The sequence below is a fragment of the Lissotriton helveticus genome, chromosome 6 (assembly GCF_964261635.1).
Source record: "Lissotriton helveticus chromosome 6, aLisHel1.1, whole genome shotgun sequence".
NCBI classification, from domain to species: domain Eukaryota; kingdom Metazoa; phylum Chordata; class Amphibia; order Caudata; family Salamandridae; genus Lissotriton; species Lissotriton helveticus.
In genome coordinates, this window is record NC_136067.1 from 776,170,110 (window position 1) to 776,195,229 (window position 25,120).

The following is a 25,120-nucleotide window of genomic DNA, read 5'->3' on the forward strand; positions in this document are numbered from 1 at the left end:
GCCAGACTCAGAAAGCTTCTCTGCAGTGCCACCACGAAGCCAAGTATGGTCAATATGAGTGCCATGAAAGAATCCAAGAAAATCCCCAAAGCATCCTGGTTCCACCAAAGCACCGCGTCGCAAACAGAAGCCTTCCTGGTCCCTGGGCATCACTAATGACAACGCCGGCCCATACTTGCAAAGTAATATCTCACAACGCTGGCAGGGAAGGAAGACGGGCAAATACAAAGCTGTGCTATTGCTAGGGAAAACGTGAAATAGAGCAATATTTGCCAACTTTTCCCCGTAACACACCGTAGGCGAAAGTACCATGCTGACGAGCCTAGGCTAAGTAAACCATCCGTAATGAGCACCGCGTGGCAGGCGCCACTATCAAACCCGCCGCGACACACTCCGCTTATGCTGCCTCCGCACGGTCTAACCCTAATAACCTCAGCATGGCCCGGTTTTCCATATTTGTCCAAAGGCACGCTCGCCACATGCTCCATGCCCAGAGTGTCACCCGCGTGCTAGACAACAAGCGTCGCCATCCCCTGGCGGCCCCAACAGCCGAAACCCCAATATAACATGGCTGTGCCGCCATGAAAATCAGGACCGCCTAAAGCACCGCGGCATGCCCCTGGCGTACAAATGGATCCCCCTCCCTGAGCAGTCCTGCACGTACTGCTCCCAGCTTGCATGCAGGCTCCCAAGATGCCACATCCTCTGGCTCTGGGAACCGATGTGGAGCAGGCCACATGCCTCAATAATGAAGGGCTTTCTTCCCCGTGCTCCGCACTGGGTGACTCCTGGCTCACAAATTGGACACTGCCCCGGGGAGAGAATGCCGCAGGGAGACGGGGCAATGTGGCAGAAGAGGGAAGACTGTCACGTTCAAGCGAAGGAGATAACCACACTGGAATCTCCCCAGCGAGTATGAGCTTCCTCGCTGAATCACCGGGGTGGACAGCAAAGGGGACCGCACTGCCTCTCGCGGCTCCAATCCCAGCACCTGGGGGCAAAAGGAGTGAAAACATCCACCCCACGAGCTCCCACCCCAACGAGAAACCACAACGAGGGACACGGCCACCACACCACATGCATACCAGAACTCGTGCACATAGGGGAAACGGAAAATTCTGCCTGTTCATAATACCGTGTCCCACAGAGACCACAGTGCTAGACTAAACACACCTGTACTGTGGTATAGTTGGTACATGAATGTAGTGTGGCCGGGAAACCTCAAATCTAACACCCTAGACACATCTATATCCAGGAAATTCAGCGTACGTCCAAGAAAATAAGTCTAAAGTCAACCCCACTCTGAGGACTCCCGTCGAAGCCAGAACCAAGACCCTCTGTGTCACACCCGAGGTGTCACGCCCCGAACACCAACAAACAAGAGAGGTCTTTTGCTGGGCCAGCAAAGGAAAAAGTGGGTCTTAGAGAACCACGTCCCTCACCCATTCTTAAAGACAGTGTAGACACGTAAACTAGAAAATAGCCAGAGGATCAAAAGTTCGATATTCCGATTTAAAGGTATTCCCAGCTCATCCAACACTGCCTAGTAAGATCTCACTACACCTCCAACCTGCCTATTAAGCATCTTGATGCGCCGGGAAAAGAGGGGGGGGGGGGCAACCTATTAAAATTCAGGGCACCAGAAGAAAACGAAACTGAGCACCTCTTCGAGCGCGCTGCGGGCAGGCCTTCAGAAGAAGAATGCTAAACAGTAACGTACCGGGAGAAAAAGGAAAAAATAGCCCAAGGCCCACTACTGCAATCCCCTGTTACCATACCAACAAAAGTTACAAACCCGGTGCCTAGAACACCCCCGGGCACTCGTGCGGGCAATCTCAAAACTTGAGCGCCATTTTGAAATTCCTTAGCTCCGAGGAGGAGACCTCAATCAAGTGGGCACCATTTTGCCAATGCACACATCCCCATGGAAGAGTCCGGGGGGCCCGTTCCTGTGGGGCCATTTACAAAATGCTCGCTGCCCCCTGGTGCGAGATCCCTGGCACGTGGGAGCCATAATTGTGGAGAGTGAAAAAATCTGCCGCTACCCGGGATCGAACCCGGGACCGTGGCTCCAAAGGATAGCGCTCTCCCTGTTGAGCTACAACAGCTCCTACACGTTGCACAACAAAAGACCGGCCCTCCTGGATACATTACGCAGTAGGTGAGCTCTTTATTATTATTATTTAATTTTTTTCCCGAAACCGCAGCGCCATAGTCGAGTATAAAATGTGCAGCTGTCTAAAGGGCTCAGCTAGTTAACCTTTGCTACTGCTGTCTGCATGAACAAGAATGTCACGAGTATCAGTCAGGACAACACACCTTCCATCCTTCTTAGGTCGGTTATTTAAGTAACATAGTATTGGCTGTTTATTAGAAACGTTGGCGTTATTGTGCATAGAAACGTGAGGAAAGTCGCACGCAGCGCTATAATACAAGTTCCTATTATATGTTGCATTTCACTGCCCAGCAATGCCGAGATTGTGTTTAACAAAAACACATTTTGTGGACGGTGTTGAAGAATTCAGAACAGCCCTTCTCTGCAAAACGTCTTTAATAGACTGCCTTCTAGAACAGCCTTCCAGAAAAAAGACTGGAATACAAGTGTTTAAAAAATCTGTTTATCAGAGTTGCGTTTAACAGATAGGTCTGAGGGCAGGAGAAATGAGGCGCGAGATTAAAGTTTACTACGCCGCAAGGTCCAAGATACGGCCCCCTGAGAAAACAAGAAACAAATACCGCAACACCCCGAACCCGATTGCACTTAACCGGGATCAACAGCACTCCAGACCCGATCAAAGATCACATGCGCATACACCCGGTGCACAAACGCACCGCTTATCAAAGCCCTCTCGGAGCAAACTGCTCCCCACCCCCACCAGAGCGTACTGCCTCACACCTGGGCAGATACCGCATCTCCGCCTCATGAGATGACGGGAGGGGGGCGGCTAGTAGTGAGCAATACGCACTCACCACACAAGCAGCAGCTCCTGACACGACCGAGGTCACGACGAAGACAACAAAGGGGACAACGGCGTCAGGGTGAGGGGACGGCGGCCAAAGAGGCCGCTAGGTGGGCGGGGAAGGAATATATACTCTCCCCCGCCCACACCAGGCCGGAAGTGACGCGCAGGACCCTCGGGATCTCCTAGCACTGGGCTGCCCCGTGTGCCATCTTGTGGCACTATGGGGGCCGCCATCTTATTGTGTCCCCTGCGGGGTCGTGTCGGTCGGCCTGCAGAGTCGGGAGTACACTGTGCCAGTCATCGTGAAGAACATATTCTCTTCCACTCCCTTTAGCGCCCTCGTACTTGCAGACATATACCCTAATTGTATACGTGTGCATCCAACAGTAGGTGGTATTGGATAATCAGTAACCCAGCAGGTTTCACTGCTGCGGCTCACCCTCCAGTCTAAAGAGTCTAAACTACAAGTGCGTAGTCAAGTTTATAAAGTTGCAGCTGTTTTCCGACACCGGTCTCGTATATCTCTATGGCATTTCCCATGCTGTGCAGAAGGGCACTATGGTGCATTCACCCAAACCTCTGCATCTCCTGCGGAAATAGAACTTCTTCCTATGCGTTAATGAGGGTGATTATGTTAATCCAAATTGCCTTTTTTTGCCTGTGGCTCCAGGAAAAACCAAAGTGGTGCCAATGTATACTTTGGCCACCAGATGGGCAGATAAAGCATGCTATTACCTAAATCACCCTAAAAAAGGTACTGAGTTCTAGTTTGATGTTCCAACAACTGGTCTTGATTGCTTGGTGATGGCAGAAAAAAGGCCTGCTCCCTCCTCCTCACCCGTTTCTTCAGAGTGTTCGTGCACAGCGGTCCTTGTCTACATTAGTGAAAGGGCATCCCTGTTTGTACCCAGTCCATTTTCTGTGGCATTAACAAAATAAACTCTGGTAGTCACAAGTTCATGTTTGTGAGTAGCCTTCGTGGAGGGAACTCTTACCTGAAGCTCCTGTGTACAGTTTCTGACATACAGTGCTGTTGGTCAAAAAATAAATTGGAAATAAAATAAACACCTCTACAATATTATGAGACAGCAGCAACCATTTTTTTAAAGATGAAGTGGAGGCCTATTTGAGGCCTAGTTTGCATAGGTCAGAAAAGCAAATTTCTAATTGTCTTACTGTGTTTTCTTTTCAATTGTAAATAATTCATGTTACTATGCGCATATGATTATAATCAGAAAATAACTCCAACAATGTGCCATGGCCAGCACATCCTAAAATAGGAATTCCATCTGCAAATTTGCCATTGCATACCTCCCCAAGCAAAATACCACTGCAACCACCTAATATGCTTCTGGAGGCCGAGCTGGAGTAAAAGTCAGATCCTGCTGACCCTTTTGGGAGTGCATAGAGTCAGAACAATTTAAGGTCAAATAGAGGCAGCAGTGCTAAGGAGCAGCCTGTAGTGGTATCTTATCTCAAGTTGTTCAGACTGGTTTTCTCCTCTTCATCTTATCTGCAGTTGTTTGTAGGATGCCCCTAGCAGTGCTCTGTAAAATCTGCTGTTGTGGTCCATTGTACTATTTGTGGCAAGATTGTGATTAGTGAGGTTGGTATGATTGATAACAATAGTTTTGATATCCCCATTAAGATTGTTGGCTTTTTTCTGTTGCACCCTGGAAGGGATGGCATAATCACTGGTGTAAGACTGAGGGACCGAGAAGTGTCAGTGTTGTCCTTTTATGTATTGAAGGGCATCATCAAAGTGCTTTCCATCTCAAGCTGACTTTGTAATGATGACTGATTCTTGAATAGAGGGATGGCAGGAGTTTTCAGTAGGGGAAAGCGAGAGGACTGAGATCCTGCTAAGAGACATACTTACACATAAGTGTGCTGTAGATAGGTATATCAGGAAAGGCTTGCAATATATCCTACTTCGAATAAGTCACTTGTTAGGTTTGATGTGAAAAGACAACACAATATTGATATTTTACATCAACAAGAAAGGAGAGTAGGTACTGCCAGCAGAAGTGGCATTTGGCCATTTGTCACCATAACTCCACGAGAGAGGAATTTCTTCCAGGGATAGTTAACAACCAAGCATATTGGCTCAGTTATATGACACAAGATAACTTTGGAGCTCAACAACAGCTCATTACAAGAAGTATTCAAGTCATGGGGCAAACCAAGGCTAAACATTTTCTCAATGTGGGCAAACAAAAAATTACAGTTGTTTTTAGTTTTTTTTAAAATGTAAGATAAAAAAATAAATCATAACACAAGCAAGTATGTTACTATTATAAATAAGGTTTCTGGTTGGCTAGGGAAGCACCTAAGCCAGGTAGAACCAGCCACCATAGTCAGGGTAAGCTAGATGAACAACTGAGATAACCTGTGCCCCCCCTCTGGTAGCTTGACGCAGAGCAGGCAGGCTTATCAAAAGAGGCAATGTGTAAAGTGCTTGTGCAACACACACACACACACACACACAGTAAAACCCTGAATACACCACAAAAAGTCTCCACGCGGGTTATAAAATAACTCTCTGTATTAGCAGTAAAATACGACCAAAACAATATAAATATTGTGAATACTTTTCAATTTAGGAATTAGAATGCATACTGGTAAACACAATGTTACCGCAACCCCGGGTGAACCTGATGAACCTCAGGAACTCGGATCACGGGCACACCCCTGGTCACCGGGGAAACACAACGCTCGAGGGCCACACTGAGTGAGGTGGCACTGGCAGAGGTGATAAACACACCCTGGAAGTTTCAGTGCTACTCCGAGTCAGGAGCGCTGATGCCGGACAAAGTTGAAGCACGCTCTCTGCAGTCAGGCAAAGTGTGAGTTGAAGAATATAGCAAGCTGGTGAACCAACACGCTGAGCTTCGGCTGTAGAGTTCAGCCACCGGACGCATGGCGGCTATGAAGTCTTTGCTGGCCCTGAGACTTTAGGAACAGGGGCAAGACAACAAGACACTCATGAGTGTGCAGCATAACTACAAAGCCTTGTGTATCTGGCTGACATCTCACAGTACCTCACTGGGGAAAAAATGCTGTAGTCGGCAAGGCCAGGACTTGACTGATGTGGATGCCAGGCGTCGGAGGTGTCGGCGTTGAATACCCCGTGCTGCTCCTGGGTGCAGGCCCGACTGATGAACCTCAGGAATTGAGATCATGGGCACACCCCTAGTCACCGGGGCAACACAACGCTTGAGGAACCTACTGAGTGGTTCAGCACCAGTAGAGGTGTTGATCGGCCCAAAAATACACCCTGGAATTTGCAGCACTAATCCGAGTCAGGGGTGCTGATGCCAGACAAAGTTGAAACACTCTCTCCGCAGTCAGGCAAAGTGGGAGTTGATGAATATAGCAAGCTGGTGATCCAACATGCTCAGCTACGGCTGCAGAGTTCAGCTACCGGACGCATGGCGGCTATGAAGTCTTTGATGTCCCTGAGACTTCAGGAACAAAGGCAAGCCAACAAGCCCTTGGAGAACACTTGAGTAAAGCACAGCAGTAGGTAGCAGGCAGTAGGCCTGCAACACAGGGCAGGTAGCAAAGTGGTAGTCGCTCCTGTCAGCACAGCCATTCCTTCTGGCAATATGAAGCTGTAGAGTCAGCGATGTCTGGTTACAGGTCCAAAAGTGTCTGATTTTAGGGGGTCAGAGACCCAGTATTTAAACCCAAAATGCCTTTGATGTAGGTGATGACTACACAAGAACTCTCTGAAGTACACAAGGACACTTTCAACCTAGTCCTCTCTGCCTGGCTAACCCTGGGGGTATATCAGTGCTTTGTGGGTGGACGGGACTCTACCTATTGAAGTGTGTCAGTCCCTCCCATCCACCCTGCACAGGAACACCTATCAGAATGAAGATGAATGCAGATGAGTGCTCAAAATACAGATGAGCCTTACCTTCCTGTGTTTGTGGTTTTCGAGTATGGACAAAGTATCACCCAACCCAGACGTGTATTGGAGACAGTCTGTCAGGCACAAAGAGCAGTAAGTCCAGATAATTGTCCACTTTCTAAAAGTGGCATTTCTAAAACAGTAAGTTTAAATCCAACATCACAGACAAAATTATAATATAGTAAGAGATGATAAAATATCCTATCACAATCTGAGAAAAATATAAAATGAAGGATTCATAATATCGATGACATACATCAAAAAAGCTTTTTAGTTTTGTAAAGACATAAAAGCATTAACAATAGCGATGTAAGATAAATAATTGGTAATTGGTAACCACAGTTTATCACATTTAAATGCTAACTGTAGGGAATTCAGATTAAATCTGTCCAATCTGTGGTTGTGACCTACTAAATCCCACCAAGAGTTAATAAAATTATTTTCTTTGGATTTCCAGTTAGAAGTAATGAACTGTAAAGAAATTGCTATTAAGAGGTCTATAAATGTTCCTAGCTATATGCTATGAGCCCCAAACCGAGTGCACCCCTCTCAAAATAGTTTATCTGAAGAAAAAGGTGAGGAAACATTGGTAATAACTTCAACCTTTTGCCAAACATGAGTCCAAAATTCAGAAACAACTGGGCATTGAAACAACATATGCAAGTATGAACCAGCATGTGCATCACAATGCCAACAAGTATCTTGTTGAATGAGTTTAGTTTTAAAAAGAAAAACTGGAGTCTAAAATAATCAATTGTCGAAAAAAAGTGTGTGTTAAAGTAGCAGAGTGAGCTGTAGAATGCACTTTGGCCCAGATTTTATCCTAGGTGGAAACCGCCACGTACAATGCAACTCCAACTCCCACAAAGCTTTGTTAGGAACCTTAGGTATGTCCATATTCGATGGTGGGAGCAATTTGTATATGACAGCAGTTTTTGAGAGCGTATTCCTTGAAATAGGACTATTCTGCACATGAAGAGCCACAAAGCTAGAAGAGGTGAGTGGCCCAAGTGCAATGTGGAAGAGAACCTTTATACTCATTGTATTGTAAACATATAACCTGAGAGAATATATGTACTAGATAGTTCTGAAAAAGAAACAACTGAATTATCCTTTAATAATTATGAAATGGTGGTCATTAACGAAGCAAGATGGCGTCTGGCTAGAAGCGGTTGAGAACGCTCCCGATGTCAGCATCGCCGATATAGATGTCTTGGGTGCATTTAGCCACATACCTTGATGGAATTTGCCCGCAAAGGTGGCGATTGTTTATGTACGGCCGAGAGGCTGATTCTCGAACTTTTGTCAGCAGCGACAGCCGCAGTAGCTGAGCTGCAGGAGCGGCAGCTGATTACAGCTGAGGGCAGTGGAGCCGTAAAACCACCGGAGCGACGAGCAGTGGATGCCGATGCAGGTGCAGAGGCTGCCCGGCTGTGGGAGTGCTGAGAGGAGCCCTGAGCAGAGTATTGGATCGGGTGAAGCAGAGCGGAGTCTCGTACGACGAGGACAGAGTAGCCGTGGCGCCCAATCCAGGTAAAAACAGAGATACGAGCTGGTTGGAGTAGGCTGGAGAAATAAGCGCCGAATCGAGCAGAGTGTTCCCGGTGCTACCACTCAACAAGAGGCTATCGGAGACTAGTCCAGGGATGGCCCCAAAGAACGTGAGAGGAGGGAGAGGGAAAACTCCTGAGACAGAGCAACGAGCGGCTCTGCCCCCAAAAACCCCAGTTCCACTGAAGGATCCGGGAAAGGCTGTGGTGAAAGACACCAGGAAAGAAGTGGACAATCCCCCAGGTGAGAGTGGTAATCTACAAAAAAGAGCAAGAATGATGCAGGGACCTGGAATAATACCAGGGGTAAAAAAACTGTAGCAGCAAATGCGGGGGGTCATTACTGGCTTTCTTTCCCCAACTAGCCAGGGAGTCTCTCTCAAGAAAAATATATTAACCACCGGTACTAACACTCACAATGCCTTAGGACTATCTGGTGCAGAGAAAGCAAACCAGCCAGGGTCTTCACAAGCTCCAGCGTCTCAGATTGCTCTGCCCATAGCCCCTGAATTACAGTGGGGGGGAATAATGGAAGCCGATGATGCTTGCGACGCTCTAATGACCAAGGAAAATCAAGGCGCTCTTAATAATGCCACATGTAACGAACAGAAAGAATGTCCTGAAGCACGGCAGGAGAACATACAACTGGAAATTAGGGGTGGAAAATCTCGCAAATGAACCCGGAATGGAGCAGCTGACAACAGACTGGTTAGTGCAAGAGATCACAGCAAGTAGTGGCCCTAGTGGCTCCGAGGATATTCATGACTTAGTCGATAAGTTCTTTTCAGTCACGGATGGGTTAGAGGGATCTCCCTCAGATATACAGGAAAGCGAAAGGGAGAATCTCTCAGATCTAAGCTTGATTTCAAGCTCTGAAGGGGCAAAAAGGGCATCATCAAGGGAGAAAGAAACAGCTGTAAGGAGGAAAAAGCTCCCCCGCAGGCAAAGAGACTCACACTCTCAGGAAAAAGCTGCAAGTGGTCAAAGGCGTGCAAGCGGGGCAAATCCGGAACTGGCCTTGAGGTGGGATTACTCAGCAACATGTAATACCTATCCGAGCAGATTTTACAGGGGGGGGGCTACAGGGGAAGCTTCCTCGCTACAGCTAATATTGGATTCAATAAAACAAGTACAAGACGAGATAAAGATTGAGGGTAAAAAAAACAGACTGGCAAATAAGAACGTGCAAGGCGCAATCAGAAAAGTAGCTAAAATCTGCACCGACACAAATACGAGGGTGACACAGCTAGAGGATCGTATAAGCATTCTCGAAGACCACCAGGATAAAGATTCAACAAGGATGAATGGATATGACAAACAATTTATAGATGTCCAGTGGAAGCTAGAAGACTTAGAAAACCGTCAACAACGTAATAATCTTCGGGTCCTGGGCATTGAAGAAGGGGTTGAAGGAGATGACATCAAGACCTATGTATTAAATTTGATGAAAGGGGCATTCCCAGAGCTAAGCCATTGGGAGTGGGATGGGGAAATCCAGAGGGTACATCGCTTCCCAATGACAATAAAGAAGCACCAGCTCAGAGTACAAGGCGGAACCCCAAGGCTGAGAGCAATACTGATATATTTCGTCAATTTCCTGTTAAGAGGGAGGTATATACCAGAGCCGGACCTAATTCAAAACGTTAATTTGAGGCTCAATCCTTCTTTACAACCCCAGACTATTATCATTCGACTGCAGAAAGGCGCTGGCGGCTACGAGAGCTTTTGGAACCCTGTCATCAGATGGGACTACAGGCTTACTTGATGAATCCGGCAAGGCTTAAGATTATATATAAGAACACCACAAGAGTTCTCTTTTCTGAAATACAAGCAAAAGCTTATATGGATTCACTTAAGACAGGAAATGCGGACCCAGTTGTCCTGTGATTTTTTTCTGACTGTTGAATTGTTTTTCCGCTCTGTGTTTTGCTTTTTCTTACTCACCACGGTGTAAAACGCTGGGAAGGAGGGGGGCGGAGATATGGAGGTGGGCAGGGACAGCGGGCAAGGAGTGTTGCACTAGAGCAATAATTGTCCACAGTTAGATATGTAGAGCAGTAACATATTAGTTGGTTAAATGCACAAGCTAAATATAGAATGACGGACGGAGGCTGACGGCCAGACTCCATCACAAAGGCCTTAAGCCTGCTTGCTTCATTAGGAGGGGGGGAGGGTGTGGTGCTGGCAGAGGGGTGGGGTGGGACAGGGGGGTTGTAGGGGATATATATGGGGCTAAACAAATCATCATCAGGTAGGGAAAGACGTCAGAGATGTATAGATAGGAAATGGAACTGGGAAGTTAAAGAAAATTCATGCGGATAGTTACAATTAATATTTGTGGATTAAACGATGCAAAAAAGAGGAGGGATCTGAAAGAATATTTTAAGGTGTTACAAGCAGATTTGATATGTATCCAGGAAACACTGGTGGGAAGATATCCCAAATTTTTTGCTGGAACAACTAGGATATCAGTTGTTGACTTGTACGACACAGGGGACAAGGACCCGTGGGGTTGCGATATTGGTGCGAGCAAAGACAGTTATATTGAAAAAACAGAGGTCAGATAAGTATGGCCGATGGGTCTTAGCTGAATGTCAAATGCAGGGTTTCAATTTTACACTATGTTCTATATATGCACCAATAGTAGATGACCCAGAGACTTTAAATCATATCAATACACAATTGTCTAACTGGCCTTTGCCAATTATAATGTGCGGGGATTAAAATATAAATGGCCTAAACGGCCTTTGGAAAAATGACCCCGCCAAATTTATTGGCAAGAAGAAGAGAAGCCACAGAGCTCTGATACAGCTAATGCAGGATAATGGGCTAATTGATGTATGGGAACAGGAAAACGTAGGCGGGGGCAGTACATACTATTCAGCACCCCACAAGAGTGTAGCACGCCTGGACTATTTCTTGATATCACCGTCGTTAATACCTAGGGTTAAGATTAAAAGGTTGCCGAGGGTGATGTCAGATCATAACCCGCTAGCTCTCGAAATCTTAATTCCAAGCTCTCAAAAAGTAAAAACGAACTGGACTTTCGAGAGAGCTTTATTACAAGATGTTAACTATGTGGTACATATGGAGGGCTGGCTTAGAGAATTTCTGGAGATCAACAGGGGGACGGCTTCACCAACGATAGTTTGGGATGCCTTGAAGGCGGGTATCAGGGTCGAAACCACCAGCTTCTCTTTCAGGCGGAATAAGCTGGAGAAGGAGGTTATTGAGGAGAAGATAAAGTCAGTCGCCAGATTAGAAGAAGAGTTGATTAAAGCTATAAGTGCCAAAGGGGACTTGACAAGAGTATTACAAAATTTGGCCATGGCTAAAGCAGCAGCAGGGGAAGTTCTTGCTTCAAAGGCAGCTGGAAAATACCTAGCTTGGAAACAAAATCAATATGAGTATAGTGAGCAAGTTGGGCATATCCTAGCCATTAGAACTCGGCAGGCGGCCACCAAGGGAGGAATCACAGCGAGATTTGCTTGCTATTCCAGGATTTTTACCAAAAATAAATAACCAGGGTAAGGGGGCAAGCATAAATGAAATAGAAATAGAACACTATTTAGAGGCTGCATTATTAGATAGGCTCACGCCCGATGATAAAAATGCTTTGGACGCTAACTTCATTTTAGAAGAAATACAAAGAGCAATTAAAGACCTCCCGTCGGGGAAAGCTGTGGGGTCCGACTCAATACCGTTGGAGTTTTATAAGAAATTTCTCCCAATCTTAGAAGTTGAAATGTATAAACTTATGGTTACAATACAAAGGGGAGCAGTACCGCCTGGGTCCTGAGGTGAATCTGTTATGGTGGTTTTTAAAAAAAAAAATAAAGTCTCTACCGATCCTGGGTCATACAGACCAATTAGCCTTATGAACACCGACACCAAGGTTTACTCTAAAATCCTTGCTAACCGTTTGAGCTCGATAATCGGCAAGATCATCTCCCCCCGCCAACATGGGTTTATCCCCGGGAGGGGCACTGCCGATCATATAAGGAGGGTGTGTACACTATTTGACGGGACGGCAGCCTCACGAGACCCTATGGCGTTAATATTGCTGGACGCCGAGAAAGCGTTCGATGGGTTCTCGTGGGGTTTCTATGGGCGGCATTGAGTAAAATCAATATTGGCAAAGTCTGCATAGGGGCTTTGAAAGCTCTATATGTGAATCCCAGCATCAGACTCAGATTAATGGGGGAGCGTGGAACAAGGCAAAGATGCCCCTGCTCACCGCTACTCTTTGCCTTTTATATAGATTCATTCATAAGAAGAATAGAGCTAAATAGGAATATCTTGCCAATAACTCTGAATGGGTACGAGACTAAAATATTAGGATATGCAGATGACTTAGCTGTTATGTCCCCTGATCCTGTCACTGCACTAGCCGAAATAGAGCGCGAAGCGAAAATCTATGGGATATTATCCGGGTATAAATTGAATCAAGGAAAAACACAAATTGTCATAAATCAACAAGCTGCAATAGTAGATCAGAGAGTTACAGAGGCGGCGGTTTATCTTGGTATCACCATAACATCAGATATATCGAAGATTGTAGAAAAGAATCTGACACCAGTCATTAAAAAGGCTAAAATGGATCTAGACAGGCTAGATAATTTGCATTTAACAATAATAGGACGATGCAATATTATAAAGATGTTGTTTCTCCCTAAAGTCTTATTCCGCTTTCGAAAATTTAGTAATAGATGGTTTAAGGAAATCGAGGGACTCACCAATCGCTTCATATGGGCAAAAGGTAAAACACGCACGGCATTAAAATTAATGGCTTTATCCAGAGATCGGGGGGGTCTGACCGTACCAGATTTTAAGGCCTATTATCTTGCGGCAGCCCTGCAATATATCAGAGGATTATTAGGTGGGAACACGAATGATCGGTGGAGGAGTAATGAGGGTATTCCTGATATATTTGAATTATTAATAGCGGATTCTAAGAAGGGACTTCTCACATTTAACAAGCCGAACTACTACAAGAAGACAAAATTTAAGATGCTAGTGGCCGCTTCTTCAGTTTGGTCTATGGTTTGGAAAAAAAGTAAAATTGGGAGGATGAATTTTTATACCCCTCTGTATAAGAATTCCTCTTTACCGGAGGTCTTCCATGATCAGGTGATGAAACGGTGGGATATCCGCGGGGTTAGTACCATAGGAGATCTCATGGACCATACTGGTCTAATTACTTTCGATAAAGCACAACAACTATATGGCCTTGAGCACAGAGATTTTTTAAAATATTTGCAGATAAGATCAGCTTTACAAAAAAAACAAGCGGGTAACATGAATATCAAGAAGGAGGATCTCATGGAGCATGTAAGAGATGAGGAGGGGTGCTCGATTTCACAATTATATGCTGAAATATGCAAGTATAAAGAGAATGACCTGCCGAAAGTAATAGAAAAATGGGGAATAAAGCTGAATCTAACCGGGAATGAGGTTGAAAAATCGCTTCTCTTTGCAAATACAATATTAATGGTAGCGAACTTGCAAGCGCAACATTACAAGACAATGTTTGAACTTTATTATACACCACACAGAATAGCTCGATGGGGGGGCACAAGCGGGATATCATGTCCGAGGTGTCAAAGCTTGCAGGCAGACACAATACATATGTTTGCCTCATGTCCCAACTCAGGTCCTTTTAAACATTCATTAGAACAATTTTTGGATAGGGCATTATGGATATCCATCAGCTTAACTAACGAGGTAATGGTCCTAGGGGTAGTGAGAGATGGAATTGAAATACCTCATCAAGAATTTATATTTTTGGCAATGACATTGAGTCGGTTATGTATTGCAACTTTATGGAAAGACGCAAACCCACCATTATTTCAACAATGGCTGTCACGGCTACTTGCTATATATACTCTAGAGAAAGCTATGTATGACAAAAAAGGTTGGAAGGCAAGGCAAGTGGGAAAACGGGTCTGGGCACCGGTTGAAGAATGGAAACTAAGGATGGATGGATAAGTAGTATGAACAAACTAGAGGCCTAGCTTCTATATAAATTGGATATTATCACTCTTCCTTGTCCATAAAAACGTATTTTTTTTTTCTTTATGCATGTTTCTTTTTTACCTTTATTTTTTCCCTTTCTTCTCCTTCTTTCTATAGCTGTATAGTATCGGTATATATATTGCGGTATAATCATGTATTTTTGACTTCAAAAGGCGAATATTTGTTTCATTGTATATATTCTCTGAAATTTGTAACTGGTAAAAGTTCTAATACCTGATGATGAATAAAAAAAATAAAAAATAATAATTATGAAATGGTGAAAATACCCCTATTCATCCACTTTTTCCATGATATGGTTTTACCATTTGTCTTACTCAGTTTATTATACCAGATGTGACTGTTATACAGTAGAGGGCAACCAAAACATGAGTGGATTAAACATAAGAAAAATATTTTTTTTTTGCGAAAGAGAGAAAACCAAAGCCCTCTCTAGATAAAACCCTAATTTGCCAATGTTGCAGACAGGGTCCACTAAATGAACCTGAATTTGTGTAACTTCAAATGCCCTGTGATAAGTGGAGAAATCTGGAAAATAATTCCCTCCTGATACTTTGGGATTTTTCAATCTATCTAGGTAACTTCTAGCTTTATTCCCATTCCAAAGGAACTGAGATGATATGCTATCTAAGGTAGCAAAAAAACCTTTTTTAAATGTTAACCCGTATCATCATAAATAAAACGTTTACAATTGTTAGAATAATTATCTTGATTGTGTCAATGCGACCCCACCAAGATAAAAATAAAGGAGACCATTTTTGTGTAAGACGATGGACTTTCCTAACTATTTCTTTTGTATTGAGTTTAAGAGTCTCCCTAATAGAATTACAATACAAGGTCCCCAAGCATTTGATCTTAGTTGTATTTCAGGAGAAACCCGCTACAACAAATGATTCTTTTGTGCAATGACATAGCAACGCAAAAGAAGTAACACTTGATGTTCTGTCAGAGCTCGCTGTTTCTCCCTACAACGCATTTACATCATTAGTAACAGCACAGTTTAAATGGAAGAACCAACAGAACTCAATAATAGGCACAGACAGATATTAGATGGATTGGTTATTGTATTAAAGATTTAAAGTCCATTGTCACAAGCAGTCTCTTGCGAATTTCAGTTAAGAATATCACAGCTTATGAAAAAGCGCCAAACATTTAAGCAGGCTTTATTAAATGTTTATTATAAAATCAGTTTACAGAGTTACAGAGTCCCACCACCATTAGGATGGTGTAGTACGAATTGTTTTCTAACAGCTCAAACTTCACGAAGAAGGGGAAAAGGTTCAGACTTCTAGTCCAACTAAGGGCGAGTCCATTAGCATAGAACTAGCAAATAAAGGAAATGAAAAATAAAAATGGTTTAGCAAAGAAGGTTTCAGTCCATCAGCTATGGCATGTAGCATATCAGCAGGGCAATCCAAAGTAAGGGAAATAGTTCTTAGAAATCATTGAAAATCGATCAGCACAGCGTCCACGTCTCTGAATACGAAATATTCAGAATGGTCTCTTTGCAATGCCCCTCCTTTGGGGTTTCTTCATTTATAGAGTATCTTGTAAATTCCAATATTGGGGCATCACACCACCATCGTAAGACAGTCGTATACTCAAATTCACATGTCACCTAGAACACAGTGAGATGCTTTCCCCTACTGCTCATGAGAAACAAAAGATCTGAGAGTCCACATAGGCCTAACATCGGTAAAAACAGATACAGACTAACCATCTATAGCAATAGCTGAAATCCTGTTCTCACAGGACAATTTCGCTGTGAACATTGAAGAAACCTTCAGGAATGCAAGGGTTCATACATGTAGAGAACAAATAAAGCAACATTTCACTGGTGGTAAATGGTCTATTTTATTAAGTGGGGGGGAAAGGTCAGAGCTAGAGCAAAAGCATTTCTCGAAAAAAAGCCTTTAAGTTAGCATCACATGTTTTAAATGAAATGAGCTCTAAATCCTATCAATTATAGTCGTAATAAAATCAATTCAAATAGGGAATATGTAAAACTTTCAATGAAGATTATTACATAGAAATAGCTAATGTTAAAAATATCCTACTACAACAATTTTTCTCAACATTTATTTAAGTGTATAATTTCCTGAATTCACATCACAAAATTTGTTTTACACTTTTCATAAACTATAGAATCTCTAGTTCTTAAAACGACTCTCATTAGTGCAACTCATTTATATTTATTAGAATAGATTTGTATGTTTTCTTCATCTTGCATTTTAAAAGCACACTTTTACGGTGCTTCTCCTATTTTCATATGTCACTGTGTCAAAGTGTACTTTCAGCTCATCGTGTCTTCAATCAGTAATATTGTGTATTAAGATTTTTAAAATCATGCTACATCACTACCTAGCATTAATTTTAAGAAGAAGCCCACAAGCTTTTTCAGTAGTGTATTTGTTAAACTGTATTAGGTCTCCAACAACTCATCTAGTTCAGCTTTAGTATGTTTTGAAGTATAGTATCAATGTTCTAACCTCTTTATGTTGTCAAGAATAGATGCAGTTTATTTTTCAGCATTTTTGTTTTTGAAGGCAACATAACTAATTATAAAACCTCTGGAGTCAGCCTTAAATGCATCCCAGGCTACATCACTACCTAGCATTAATTTTAAGAAGAAGCCCACAAGCTTTTTCAGTAGTGTATTTGTTAAACTGTATTAGGTCTCCAACAACTCATCTAGTTCAGCTTTAGTATGTTTTGAAGTATAGTATCAATGTTCTAACCTCTTTATGTTGTCAAGAATAGATGCAGTTTATTTTTCAGCATTTTTGTTTTTGAAGGCAACATAACTAATTATAAAACCTCTGGAGGCAGCCTTAAATGCATCCCAGGCAGATTGGAAGAGAGTGTTGCCTGTATTATTATCAAAATATTCTTTGACAAAAGTTTTGTAGGTGTTAATGAAAATCTTATCTGAATTCAGGGAATTATTAAATATCCATTGAGATTTCCTATTATTTCTCTGCAGAATATCTAGCTCTGTCCAAACCGGGGCATGGTCAGAAACCAGAGTGTAGCTAATTTCCGAATTAACCAAATGTTGAACCATGCTTTTACTTAAAAAATGATAGTTAATTTTAGTTTGAGAATTATGAGTGATCGAGTAAAAAGAGAACCCTCGAAGATCTGGGTAAAAAAAGTCTCTAGAGGTCAGATAAGGAGCTCTGGAAAATTATATTTTTAAATGCCTTATGACCTCACCTAGTAAGAAATTATCACTGGAATGTTTAAGTGTTTTCTGTGAAATAGGTTTTCCAAAAAATTGATCGAGATGAGTAGGGCTATATACATTAATTATTGAAGGGATTTAATCCTCTATATTGCGTTTAACCAAAATCCACTGTCCCTCAGAATTATTTTCTTGTGAAATAAGAGAAATAGGCAAATTATAGTGACAAAATATAGTAACACCATTCTTATTAGAGATAGAGGAGGAGAAAAATGCTTAACCGGCCCATTACTTCTTAAGTTTAAGAACCTCAATATCAGAAAGATGTGTTAATTATGTTAAAACTAGCTGAGACTTAAGCCTAGTCAAATGTGACAAGACTCTGCCTCTTAATAGGGTTTATTTAATCCTATTCATTACACATAACAATTCTAATATTCATTAAAAATAATCTCATTGAAAAACACTTGACTCAATAAACGCATATTATGTAACAATCCCAATTTAAGGAAAAAAAGCAAGAAGAAGGAAAAACAGGCAGGAGCAATAAGAAAGAAAGAAAACAAGAAGTGGGGAACAATTCCCAACAAACTACCAAAGACATGAATGACGACAAAGAGAAAAAGAAAGTTCCCTAGTCATAATTGAACCGTTACGGATATGAATTGAAACACCCCGAAGGATGTGAGTGCAATGGAACCCCTAAATGCAGATGTACAGATCATCACTCCACAAACGGAAAAAGAAAGAATAAAATATATTCACCAGAGTGACAAATTAAAAAGAAAAAGAACGATGAGGAAGTGCAAGTAAAACAGGTGACACACAGCTCAATTCCAAACAGTAGAAACATAGAAAAACACATAATATCAATTATTCAAAAGTCTCCAAACCTACCAGTAATGACATAGGGATAGGTCAAAAAGGAACCGGGAGATGAACAACAAGAGGAGGTGGTAACACAACAAAAAACGATACAACCAGCCAGTCTGAATTGTAAAAAAACAATGAGACATGGATTATGAAAATCATGGGTTCTCCTACAAACCAGGAAATAACAAACATGTTAGATGCAATTGGACATTTCTTAAGCAGATAAAAGAAGAACAAAATCATGAAGTAACAGAAGAACTCATTTCCATGTCTTCAGATCTGTGCTGTCTTATAAAATCTTTCAACTTGTCGGGGTCATCAAATGTAAAAGTATTTTCTTTGTACGTGACCTTGAAAAAGCAGAGATGCACTAAACAATAACTAGCATTCATAGGGTTGAGTTCCGGGTGACATGCAAGAAATGTATTCCTTCTAAGTGGTGAAGCGTTGGAGACATCTTAAGAAAAGAAGACTTTTTACCTGACCACTACAATTCTCAGATTTTTTTAGCTGCTGAAAAAGCCTTCATCAATTCTGGGAACTGCAGAAGAGAATGATGATGCCCGTAGGCCTTGTGCTAGATGGAGAAGTGATCTTAGGGCCCAAGCGATGAGCCCTTGGAGGCTGAGTGGACCACGATCTCCCAGGCAAACAATTGAGGGAAAAGCCTTTTGTAAGAATGAGATTATGTTGGAGCCTTTGGGTCCCTATGGTATACCATAGGGGCAAAGATTGTTTTTCCTGTTTTTGTATTCCAAGTCCTCTATCTTTTTTTAAATTGTTCACTTTCCTTGACAAAATGGGAAACGTCTGGCATGGAATCTTCAGCATTAATCACTCTCTGTTCAATGGCAGATATTATCGTATCGTGAAAATGCAATTTTTCTTCAGTTCTTTGCAGAGTTGTATTGGTTTCCATGACAAAAGATGTCAGAGCTCTAATCTCTTCCATGAAATCTTTCAAGGTCAAGGGGGAAGATGATTTGGAGGGAGAGTCTACATCCTTTTTGGGCCTTTTAACAAAAGTAGATGTATTAGGCTTTTATTGATGGTGCCCCTGAAACTTGAGGATAATCAGAGCACCCTTGTGAAAATACACCTTCTTCTTCCATGCGAGCTCAAGAGATAAGTTTACAAGATTCTTCTGACACTTTTTAGTCTTGATAAGGGACAGAGACTAGAAGGAAAAAGAAGTAGGGTTAGTGCCAGCCCTCACCTATGGCAATCTTCCCCATTCCTTCACAGGAAAGAACCGCATGTGCCAAATCCCTCATGTAATAATAGTTAATAGTGATGCCAAAAAGATTCATGGCAAGGGCCCTTAGCCTGGACATCATACCAATTCACTACATCAATGTTATGAAAGAGTGGTTTTCAGCACAATATAGGAACAACCATGACTTCACAATCCAAAACTAAATCTGTAGCAAGGTAGGCATGAATAGTCCTCAAACTGTTGCTAAGTAGGTGAAGGAACCAATAACCCCACATTTTATCAGAACAATTAATATGGAGCCTTAAAGAGAGTGCATGTCAAGTCAGGCACTGAGTTAAAACCACACCACTGCAGGAGCTTAATTGAAAATAGGCAGAGCGGTATTTTTTCAGTTATAAATAAACAAAAAAAAGATGCTTGGCATTTTGCTTTATAAAGAATCCTGAGGAGAAAAATAAATAAGCTGCAAAAAATGTTTCCTCATACATCAAACGGCCTTATCTAAATATGCTGCATGCATAAATGTTCTTGTGTCTTTTAAAACTGTTTCAGTGTGTTCCTGTTAATAAAGAATGTATGAAGTTACAACGCATACATTTACAATGCATGCCTTTACAACGCAGTTTTTAAATCGCAACATCCTTTACAACGCACTCCATTACATTGCATGACACTACATCACATTATGAGAAATTACCTTTACAACGCATTCCATTACATCGCATTATACCTTTTATGCATTTAAGGTAAGTATTGGATAGTATAGGGGTAAAAATTACTATTCTAACTCCAGGGGGTGCAACAGTAGGGTAAGTGCTGGATAGTGTAGGGGTAAAAAGTACTATTCGAACTCCAGGGGGTGCAACAGTAGGGTAAGTGTTGGATAGTGTAGGGGTAAAAATTACTATTCTAACTCCAGTGGGTGCAACAGTAGGGTAAGTTTTGGATAGTGTAGGGGTACTATGCTTTGTAATGGTATGCGTTGTAAAGGTATGCGTTGAAATGGTATGCGATGTAGTGACATGCGATGTAGTGTCAAGCGATGTAGTGTCATGCATTGTAATGCCTGCGTTGTAGTGACATGCGTTGTAAAAGATGCTGCACTGTAATGACTGCGCTGTAAGTGTAGTGCAATGTTTGCATTGTAAAGGATGTTTCCCGTTAATAAAAACCTTCTCAGTATCAGGAAAACAGTTTTACATTCATTGCAGAAAGGCTTTCGAATGCTTTGCTTACTTAACAAATGCATTGACTTGAAAGGCAGAGCAGTATTATTTTAAGTCATTATTATCTCTGTCCTGCTATACAGCCAAATTAAATCTGTACTAAAGAAGCCTTTAACAGCAATAGAGATAAAGTGAGAGAGTTAAAACCTTGCAAATGACCTCAGCATGCCTTCAAAACATGACAGACATGGCGCACTCATAAAAAGAAACACATAGTATTCGCCTTGGCAATGGAACCCCTTGTATGCCTTATCCGCTGTGAGGTCCGTATTCAGTGGTGGTCTTGGGATGGTGGCCCAAAGGAGCTAATCACATTGTATGCAGGGGATCCTTTGTGTTCCTTTGTGTTCCTTGCAAACCCCCATGACTCAGGTCCCCAATGCTTCGAAATCCTCCAGATCTATGGAGAGACATCTGGTCTAAGGATCAACGAGGCTAAATCCCTGTTGCTGGGGATGCGAGCATTTGCTTTTGGCAGTCCACAATACAATGTATCACTTGTCCTTCAAATACCTATGCATTCACATTTCACGCCTTTCAGACTTGGCCTGGACTCTTACTCTGACCCCAGTGGTTACTAAAATAAAGAGGGACGTGGTCACCTGCCGTTGCAAGTCCTAGGGAGGGTGGCTTTTTTAAATGACGGTTCTACCCCTCTTCTTCTACTTCTTATTGAACTCTGTTTCCAATCCCCGGTGCTGGATCTAGAGAAAACAAGAACTATGTCAGATAATTCTTATTGATCTGACACAGCCCAGACAATTCTGGTTCACTGACATGCTTCACCCAGTGTAAGTGGCATCCATTCCACTGAGAGGAATCTCCAGTCCATATGCTCGATCAAGTCCTACACCAAAACCCAGGCTCTTTTAAATTATGAGCTTGGCACTAGAATTCAACACAGTTTCTCATTTAGACATTCCTGCAGACAATAGAGATTTGTATGCAGGCAAGTCCACTAACGGAACATAAGCAGCCCAATGGAATAGATACTGTATGTGATATTCTTCCAAAGGCCCTCATCCTCTGTAAGTACAGCCCCATCAGATGTTGCCCTACCTAATAGAATTGGCTCATACAGCCACAGGCATGCATTGATCTAAGTACATTTCGCACCCAATTCCCAGGTATCTTCAATCTCTGAACACTCATTTTTTATAGTCACAAAGGTCTGTTTAGGAATTTATGAAGGGTCTTTCCAGGGCCTTTCCTCTGACAAGAAATCTACTGATAAATTATGAGCCTAACACAGTAGTCTATGTCCATTAGAGCCTATCTACAGGGATAGCCTTAAATACCTATTTTGGAACATGGTATTACTACGAGACCTTACTTGAGCTAGAAGTGCTAGTGAAGAGTTGCAGAAACACAAGCATTTATAATTTAAGAATCCTATATGCAAATCACCAGGGATGCTATCACACCCTGCACTAATCCATAAAACCAAACGCACCTACCGACTTTCACCTCAATTAACTAAATCATTCTCAAAACGCTGTATTAGCAGTCTTTGAATGCATCCAAGAAAACACTTCATTATTTTTATATAGAGATATGCTGGAAATTCTATATAGTAATGGACAAAAGAAATCACAAAGTCTGATCAGTTGCTAGAATCATTCTCTAATTCATGAAAGGGTTATCCATTGTCAAAACAAGGACTCTCCAGATGGGTAGCAGCAGCCATCACCTACTTCCGTACAAAAGTGGAATAACTGTTTGGACAGTCACAGACCATTCTGCATAGAATATGGCAGTTTCAGTGGTGCACTATGTGTGAGTGCCCCTTATGGACACCTGCTGTGGAACTCCATGTAGAAGTTGGCACACTTTCACTCATCGTAACTGCTTAGATGGAGTAGCAAACAGAGAGCGATATAAAAAGCAGTTTGTCATTATCTTTTAAGATAAGTTAAGCCTTTCTATCGTTATCCCGCCTTTTTCATCGTTGATATGTTAATTTGTGGTTCTGCTAGCTCTTCAAGCATGTGAATATATGAAAGATCCAATGCTGGAGAAGTAAAAAGTTATTTAGCTCTAACTACAGGTCTCCGCCTTTAGCATCTTTCATTAATTCAAGTACAGTCCTCCATCCTGCAAGAGGTGCTCCTTCAGTCATTTGCTTTTTTTAACATGTGCTATAAAACTAAGGTGAGATGACTTATGTGAGGAGTTGAATTCATGTCACACTTACCTCATTGGCTGCCTCCAAGTCTTTTTCAGTGAGGTGATTTTACTACTAATGGAACACGGGGTTGATGAATTTCAGGATGCTATGCTCTATAGTACTGGTGTAAGGTTACCGTGGAAATCCCACCTCCTCGATAGGGAATGATTCAAGCATGTAGACTATGAAAGAGATCAATACTGGGGAATTGTTACAGGTAAATAACTGTTTTGTTTCTTTTATCTCCTGCAGAAATTTGCCCCAATCACAGGAGTTTAAAAACAACAAGCGCTGGCAAAGCCAATAGGTCTCGGCAATGTTGGAGCTTTGATCTTTTGGCGTTGTCAATGATATCGGTCATATAGGATTAAATAGAAGCACATTTTAAATGGACGTCCACACAGAAATCCAGTCTATGGAATATGTACTTTTGCGTCCATTATGCAGTTTCAGACTTCTCTCATACTGTATTTCCACGTAAGGGTTACCTTTATCAATGAAATACGTAGTAATAGAAAAATAATATATACATTGTTGAAGACTTTGGCCAGCATTAGGCTTTGTATGACAACAATAGTATATCGTTATCTACAGCATTCTTAAATGTGATCTCCAAGATGGGCGCGGTATTAGAACGTGTTTCAGCAGTCATCAAAACTGGAGCAGCTTGTGTAGTACACGCAGGAGGGCCACCGGGCTGTTCAGCCCTGTATTGCCCCTGACTCTAATGAGGACAAGTGTAAAGAGTGGCTGGTGGAGTCTATCTGGTTGTGAGTAATAAGGACGCCCGCTGTGGAGCATTCGTGGAAGGGGTGCTTGTGCACAACAGTAGAGGGGGTGGAGTTTGTCATCAACAAGAAAGGGGAGTCTGTCTCACCGAGAAAGTGGAGGTGGTGAAGTGGGTTGTTGTACTGAGGTAATAAGCGAGGGGAGGGTTCTTGTTCTAGATCAACAAAATGCCCCCAAAAACCGACGTCCCCAAACTATTAGTGAAAGGAGGTGCACAGCGTAATGCTGCAGTGTCATTCTGCTCTGACGCCTCTGTGCATCACCACAATGCAGAATTATGAGCATAAAGATGCAGTTGTGCGTCACATAACCGTCCAGAGAGCTTCAACCTGCAGGCCAGGTGGTGTATTGCATAGCAACATTTATACAGCGCTTACTACTCATGTGTGTGTGTGTCGTTGAAGCCCTTCTGTACATGGGTAGTGTGTTACATCATATATGGCTTGGTTTGTCCCGAAAAATAAAGAGATAGTCCTGAAACAATGCCCTATAATACTCGCTGCGCATGTTTAAATGTGGTTATGTGGTGTGCTCTGGAAGGTGTTGTATGTATGCATGCCCTTGACAAATGGGGAGGATGAAAAATGGAGCGACGACGGTGCCAGCAAATGGGAAGCCTATGGGTGGGTGGAGCCCATTATGTAGATACAGGGGGCCTCATTTATGCCTAGCGCAGTTTTGCGCTTCCGATGTGTCACTGTTTGTGACGCATCAGTGGCGTAAAACATGCCTCCTGTTGCGCACTATTTACAAAGTAAGCAGATGTGTCACTTTGTAAACCCCTGCGCTACATTATAACTGCGTCAGGTATAATGTATGCAGGGGGGGGCGTTCTCCCGCAAAAAGCCTTGTAGAAGTGACGCAGTGAAATCTATGAGATTTCACTGCATCACTTCTAGGACGCCATTGCGTCAAAATCTTGTGCCTGCCTCACAGCAGGCGTAAGACTGACGCAGGCCCGTTCACAAGGGGCTTGCCCCATGTGAAAGGCCGCATTTCTGGATTTGCGTCACTTTTGTAACACACTCCAGCAATGCGTCACTTTTGCGCTTACAGATACGTCAGAAATACTGGCGTATCTGTAACTCCTTGCGACATGATGCATCATACATTAAATATGACGCATCAGGTATGTCGCAAGGAGGGCGCACTGAGAAGTGACGCATCGCTGCTTTCACGCAGCGATGCGTCATTTCTCATAAA

General features: G+C 42.6%; 1 protein-coding gene and 1 long non-coding RNA gene across 2 annotated transcripts in view; one reads left to right on the top strand and one right to left on the bottom strand.

Moving 5' to 3' along the window:
- The window catches only part of LOC144762966 (gamma-aminobutyric acid receptor subunit rho-1), a 317,065-nt gene that overhangs the window by 235,046 nt on the left and 56,899 nt on the right, over positions 1-25,120 (top strand). The gene's annotated exons all lie outside the window — the stretch shown is intronic.
- Positions 15,509-25,120, bottom strand: part of LOC144762968 (uncharacterized) — a 31,392-nt gene continuing 21,780 nt past the window's right edge. Inside the window, exon 2 of the long non-coding RNA XR_013596161.1 lies at positions 15,509-19,696. This is a non-coding gene — a long non-coding RNA (uncharacterized LOC144762968). The remainder of the gene's footprint in view (positions 19,697-25,120) is intronic.